The 7,702-nt window shown below is 33.5% G+C and overlaps 1 protein-coding gene across 3 annotated transcripts in view; it reads left to right on the top strand.

The window, feature by feature from the left end:
- Iqcm (IQ motif containing M) overlaps nt 1-7,702 on the top strand; it is a 503,902-nt gene that overhangs the window by 6,832 nt on the left and 489,368 nt on the right. The gene's annotated exons all lie outside the window — the stretch shown is intronic.

The following is a 7,702-nucleotide window of genomic DNA, read 5'->3' as shown; positions in this document are numbered from 1 at the left end:
ATTAAGTTTTATTGCTGGGTGAGAAATACTACTTTTTGTTTTCTTTCTGTAGATATGATGTATTATACTAAATTATTTTTATGTTTATAAAGTGTAATTTTTAGGTTCATTTAGAATATATTCTATTTAATGAGTTAAAATTCTTTTGGCACACTGTTAAATATAGAAACTCCTTTCCAAACAAACAAACAAAAAAACTAGTGGGCCAGGGATGTAGCTCAGTGGCACCATGCCTGCCTGGCAAGCACAAGGTCCTGAGTTCAATCCCAGTACTGCAAAAAACCCCCCAAAACAAAAACAAAACCAAACAAAAAGAACTACCTTATATTTGACATGTGTGTTCTTGGTCCCTGCTTTTATGTCTGTGTCATACACTGAATGCTGCATGGGTCGGAAAGTATCCTGTGTGAACTGGCACTGCATTCCCTGTAGGAATGGGCACTGATTCCTGGCTACAGGCACCGTGAGTAGGTAGGCTTCTGGATTTGTGGTCATATTGAATGGATGAAGAATGAAATAATATCAAAACCTTATTTTTGTACAATTTTGAAATTTATCCTTAGAAATGACCAACTCCCTGGCCACATGCAGTGCTGTACAATGTGTAAATCTGCTTTTACGGTGGATAGATTGGTATGGAATTTTTATGTCTCTGGAACCTACATTTTTGTTCAGTTTGAATTATGTGTAAACTGTACAACTTGTGAAATTTTTATAAACATTCAGCTGTGAAAACTGATTAAATAAACTAGTATTTCGTATCCTCCCACACGAGAAATTTGCTTCTAACAGATTCACTTATATTACATTGTCCTCTTTAAAAAAAAAAAGTAGCCCAGGGAGGGTTAAGTGCTCCATTAATCAATCATTCATGGTCCATCATGGCATAGTTCAGTTAAATTGCTTTTCTCTAGTTAATGGAAGTTTTGATTAGGGTCAGGAAGAGAGAGAAGGGAAGTAATTTAGTCCCTAGGATTCTTCACTGTAAGGCAAGTCTTAGCTGTGAACACCAGAGTGGGCTTACTTTTAACATCCAAAGGGCACAATAGGCATGCTAGGTACTTTGGATCTGTGGAGGGAGAGATACAGGAATTTGGAGAGGAGTGAAGAAGAAGTTGGAAAATGTGACAGGAAAACTTACAACTTTGTGATATTGTGCACCAGTCCTTTCTCTGTCATGAAAGATTTTAAAATAATATTTTAGGGACTATGGTGAAATTGTTTGATATATATCTTAATATTTGGGGAAAGAATATAGACTCTTCAAAAGGACAATCTGTATTAGAGTGTTGCCATAAATGAATATGGTGCTGTTGTGATTTATTCATTAAACATTGAATAAATGATTAGGATTATGTTGTCAAAATTAAGGAGAGATCAGAATTATTCAGTAAAGCAATTCTGAAACTGTGGCTGAAAAAAATCAGTTTATTAATCTCATATTTTTTTCTTTTGTCATTTTGCCACGTGGAAAGCATAATGCATTGTAATTGTGTCTGTGGTAGGCTTGAAAACTATTCTAGCTTAAACAGGCTTATTTTTATCCCCCTAAAGTTGCTCTAAATATAAGCTACTTATTTTAGGAACCATTAAGCTTGTTCTTATAAAACAGCAAATGTAAATAAGAAAGCAAGTGAATTTGTATTCTTGTTTAATCATACCAATGAGAAATTGGAAACTATACCAGTGTCCATGATGTTCAAAGTAATCAAAATTGTGCAAATTTTTCAAATATTTATATGTTGATACATAAATTATCTTTCTTAGTAAGGGGACGTCAACATTCTGATACTTGTGGATAGGAAATATTTAGCTGGTCAGTAACTGAGTGGGGGATGACCATGCCCTGCCTCAGTTCTTATTTTAAAAAAATTGAAACATTATTTCACTTCAGACATTTTCAAATGTGCTTGCTACCTTTTTATGTCCATTTTTGGTAACTTTTAAAATAATATTTGCAATATTAATAATAATATTTACAATATTGTTGACAGTATTTTTACATAACTCATCAAATTTGTTTTTCATTTATAATTCCTGTGAACATTTTATAAAATTTAGGTGCTGCAGAGTTAGTCTTCTAAATTTGATTAGCTTCTGATGGAGGATATGTATTTACCCTCTTCAAAATATAAGGGCACTAGCAACATTCTTCTGAGTTGAGAAATGACAAGCACACAAATAGATTTTCCAAATTATGAGGTATGATAGGTGAATATTTAAATTAAAAAATTACAGCAAAATACGCACTGCCATTAATCCCTCTCAAAATACTCCCCCTTAGTCTCAACACATTTATGTAACATTGTTCTTTTCACTTTGTGAAGCAGTTCTGGAAGTCCTCTTTCTGAGTGTCTTTAGTTGTACTGTTGTGGCTGCCTTGATGTCCTGAACTCATTCAAACTGTTTACATTTTACTAAGGTCATTCTGATTTTGGGAAAGAGCCAAAAGTTACACAAAAAACATTGGGTGGCTAAAGTAATGAAGATATACGCTAATGTTTTTATTTGACAGAAATTGCCATAAATGGTTGATCAATGTGAGGTGATCAAAGAAGTCAGTGAATGTTTAAATGAAAAGATACAACATATAAGGGTACAGGTTCCCAATGATGAATGTAACTGTATTGTGTGCCTGAAATGTACCAATAAATTTAATGGAAAAAAAATGTATTACAGTAAAAGACACATTATAATCAAATCTCTGTCAATACTCAGATCACTGTCCCCGCACTTTGAATACACATATCCAGTCATTCTTGGCAGTGTGGGTTTTTTTTTTTTACAAAAATTAAACATCACATTTTTTATTATGTTGTTTAATATTTCATATTTTAAGCCCTCATCATTTAAGTTGTTAACCCCTTCTTTTGCTTTTTAAAGAATGAATGTAGGTTTACCAATTTGCAAACTTGCTTTAAAAATTTCAATTTGCCAAAAGCTTCAGGCTTTTAAGACTTTCTATTCTTTGACAACTTTGATGAAAAATTTCCAACTAATATTGCATGAAATGTAATCAGATTTTTAAAGACTTATATGTTTTTATTGCTGTAGAATAAAGAATGTTTCATAAAGTAGTTGCTCAAAGATTCTAACATTTTTCAAACTCTATTTGAAAAGCAAAGAAAGAAAACATGTTGCCATGCTAAGGCAAAAACTTAACAATAGCTTTTCATAAAGATTTCTCTTGATTAGTATCTTTAATATTTATATTCACATTTTTTGTATGTTTTGACAGCTAAAGTTGCTGTTAGCAAAATCTTATCGCTTGTTTGAATGTAAGTATATTGTGTGCACCACATCAACTCCAAGTACATTTCTGCAAGCTTTAGTATTACAAGGTCTCTCTTTTTATCTTGTCATTGTGCTCTATCACAACTTGTATTATTGACAGGAAAACAATTTAATCTTCAATATGGAATTTTAATGATATACATGCATGTTTGCAATAATGTCATCTTTTACATATGACTGAATGAACATTCATAAGCTTTGATTTCAGCCCACGAATTAGATGAAAAATAAAACCAAACCATTGTGAGAATGAACTGATTTTTCTTCACTGAAAGCAATGATGAAACTGATATGAAATTGGAAATATTTAACCATTTGGAAATTCTTATGCTAATGGAGTCAAAAGTTCAATAGCTATAACCACCTTTTATTTATATGAGAATATTTAGAATTTTCAGTGAACAAAATTATTTTTAAAATTCCATTTCACATAAATAAAAAGTCATGTTTTATGGAATTGCATAAAAGTAGCTTCTGTGTTTACATGTTAAATCTTAAAATAACTAAGATGCTAGATTTAGACTCCCTCAAATAAGAGTCCTAATAAAAAAACAGGCAACTGAAATGAATGGACACTTCTCAAAAGTACAAATGGCCAAAAGGGAATGAAAAAATATTCAGCATTGCTGGTTATTAGAAAAATGCAAATTAAAATGACAGTGAGATTCCATCTTACCCCAGAAAGAATGTCTATCATCAAAAAATCTAATAAAAACAAATGCTGACTTAGATGAGGGGAAAAAGGAACTCTTCCACATTGGTATGAATTGTAAAGCAGTTGAAACATGCAAATCAGTATGGGAAATCCTGAGAAAACGAAAAATAGAGGCTCAGCTATCCCCTTTTAGTATCCTCCCAAAAGAGCTAAAAGTATCATATTACGGGACTGGAGGTTTAGCTCAGTGGTGCCAGCACCTGTCTGGCAAATGCAAGGTCCTACGTTCGATCCCTGATTCCGCAAATACAAAAAAATAGAGTAAAACAAAAAAGTGCTTTAAATTATCATATTATATGGCCATATACATACCCATGTTTATGATAGCACAATTTATAATATCTAGATCTTGGAAATGGCATGTGAATGGATAAGAAAATGTGGTGTTATATAGTAAATTTGAGACATTTGTAGGTAAATGGATACAACCTCAGAACATAATGTTAAGTGAAATAAGTCTGAAACACAAACTTAAATATTATGGTTTCTGTTATAGGAATGTGTGTGTATGTATATATGTATATATAGATATACATATATACATACATATACACACATACACACACACACAAAGAGCAAAATAGTAAGTACTCAATAGTAGGTACTCAAATAGAAAATAGGGAGAAGTTCAAATAATTCCCCAAATTATCAATTCTGTTGTTTTAAAAATATTTTACTATATAGGCTATATATTAGTTTCATTTATACTACTAGTTTCTCTTCATTGAAATGAAACTTTTGTGCTAACATCTGTTTGTTTCTTTTTTGTGAGAGAATCTTTTTTGTCTGATCCTGTACTCTGTGTAAGTAGTTTGAAGATAATAGTTATAACTTGTGTTTAGATGTCCTCCCCAAAGCCTCCTGCTTTTTCAGAGGTGGTTGAACCTAGGGTGTGTGATTAACTCATGGTGAGGCTAGGCCTGAGGGCACTAGGATTAAGGGTATGAGTGCTACGTAATCTGAATAAAATAAAAGGGGCAGAAAGGGCTAGTAAGGTCCCTTGTTGCTTTTGCCACCTTGTGTGCACCATGTTGTTTCTCCTCTTGTCTGACATCCACCCTGCCCGGGAGCCAGCTGATTATGGACTGAAACCTCTGTGAACTTAGAGTTGAATAAACCCTTTCCTCTTTAACTCTGGGTGTTAGGTATTTTGTCTCAGCAACAAGAGAAAAGTAACTAACACAGTAATCATATACAATACATTAAAAAATAAAGATGCTGACACTTCAGCATGTACCTGTCTTCTGGACTTATGTGGTTGAAAATGGCCAGCCTAGATAATGACAAATATGAAAACATATTTATTACAAGGTTTTTAGAGAAAGGAAAAATATTTTAAAAATTAACATTGCTTTTCTTTCATTGTTCAATAAAGGGCTTATTTCAAAACAAGCAGGAAAGCATTACAAGAAGTAAGATGAATGAATCGCTATAGATATACCCCTTATAGTAAATAATAAAAAAGAAACAAATAAACCTTACTGCATAGCAAGGGTTTCAGACTATTTTCTATGTGTTCAAGAATGGACTTCAGTTTCTTACATATATTTATATAACTCTTGCCTGTCATTTCTCATCTTCCTCGCTACCTCTGTGACTGGTGGCCAGTTAGCTTTACAGATTGTAAAAAACATAGCAAAGACCACTTCACAATTGGCTGGTCCTGTAAGTAGCCAACAGTCATCACTGCACAGTTATCATCAATCATGTCTGGAAGCAATGTATACCTTCCCCATAGCTTGGATCCTAGTGCCCTTAATATATCAATTGCTCTGTATGCTGTCCTTGAGAAGGGGGTACTAGATGTACTCTACTTAGACATAGCCTGTGGAAAAGAGGCAAATTTATCACTAATCATCTTCCACATTTTACCATGTGTTTAAGTGAAAAATCTGCTCACAGCCTGTTTCTTTAATAAATTATTAGAAAAGACCACAAGAGGAGTTAGAAGTAAAAATAGGAGGCTAGCAAATCTATCCTGGATTGTTTTTGTGCAACTATTAATAACAGTATTTCTTTTTATAAATTAAAAAAATCAGGACAAATAATAATCTAGATAAAACTTCTAGTTTCTGATCTGATAATTAAAGAACTTAGATGTCTTCCTTCTTGTGTTCACAGCAAAAAAAAACCTGTGCAGATTGAAAGTCAACAGCTCTTTCCAGATCCTTAAGGCAAATGAAATCAGAGGGCAAACTGCCACCCTGAAAAATGAAAGGACAGTTGAATGTACAAAATTGCATCTTATTGGAAGTAGAAGATGCAAGAATGTGGAAGGGACAATTAAAGGGTATTTGAATGTTATGGAGCCTTGAGAACTAAAGCCTGAGGTCCTAAGGGTGAGCATACTTTCATGAGCTGCACCAGGTTATCGGTGAAAATAGAGAAAAACCTTTTCTACTTGTAGCAGACAGAGGGAAAAGCAACCATTCTGAAATGGTCCCAGAGTGCTCCATTCTCCTTAAGAATGGCTTGCTCCCAAAGGAACATATTTTATGAGAGCCTCATGTACTTAGATTTTACCAAAGCTTTTAAGTTAAAGAAAAGAATATAGCGATCTCTAGCTTTCTCTAGCTGCTTCCCATTTGGGGAAGGGAAATGCCTTGTGCAGTGCCCTGAAGTCTTGTATCACCTCAAGGGGAGGACGGAGAAGCTGAGAAGCCACTTGTCTTTGTTTTGTTTTTTTTGGCAGTTCTGGGCTTTGTGTGCTCGGCAAGCACTCTGCCACTGAACTACATTTCCAGCCCAGCACTTTTTCAGGTAACATCCCAGAGGCACAGTTTTGACTGAAAGATTGAGTCATGATCATAAAATATCTCATCTCGCCTGACAATCCCATCAATAAGACTTTTTTTTAAGTAACAAGAAATTACTGATGAATGAACTATATATCACATTGTATTTAGGAAGGAATCTTTAGGGAAACTCAGACAACTAAAGAGACAAAAACAAAAACATTAGAGAAAATGTCAGCCTATAATACCCTACAGATACAGCAAATAATAAACTCCTAGCCAGATAAACATAAAACTGCACACGAAAGACCTTTTTACCTCTGTTTCTTTGCTAAATATATCATGTCCAGCTTAAAACAAAACAAAATTACCAGATATGCTAGAAGGAAGAAAAAAAGTCTGATGAGAAAAGGCAACCATCAGAATTGGACTTATACAGGGCAAAGATTTAGGAATTAATCATATTTGGAATAAAATACTAGAAGAGCACTTTTTTTTTGGTACCTGGGGTTGAATTTGGGACCTTGTGCTTGTGAGGCAGGCAGTGGAAACACTGAGCTTAATCCCTGGCCTTAGAAATGAAGAGTAATTTCATATGTTTATCAGTAGATTACACAGGTCAAAGAAAAACTGAGCTTGAACAAATGTCTAAAGAAACCTCCCAGTTGTCTCTTAAAGAGACAGAAAAGGTAAAAAGAGTATTTAAGAACTATGGCTAAGCACCAAAAATATAGCATATATACAAGGGGAATGTTAATTGGCCTGGTATTGAATATCAGGGTTGATCAAAATATATGGTGAATGTTTAACTTAATATTATTACAGTAAAAGATGTATTATTATTCATCTTCAAAAAAATCCCCCTTGTTTTGAACACAGTTATACCATCATTCTTGCCTCTTTGTGAAGTTATAGAAGTCCTATTTTGTATGTTTACATTGTATAATTATGTATATAT

The sequence above is a fragment of the Fukomys damarensis genome, unplaced genomic scaffold (assembly GCF_012274545.1).
Source record: "Fukomys damarensis isolate Sample0158 unplaced genomic scaffold, DMR_v1.0_HiC HiC_scaffold_38, whole genome shotgun sequence".
In the NCBI taxonomy this organism is placed as follows: Eukaryota; Metazoa; Chordata; class Mammalia; order Rodentia; family Bathyergidae; genus Fukomys; species Fukomys damarensis.
Note: the sequence above shows the minus strand (reverse complement) of the source record. Positions and strands in the feature narration are given on the sequence as shown.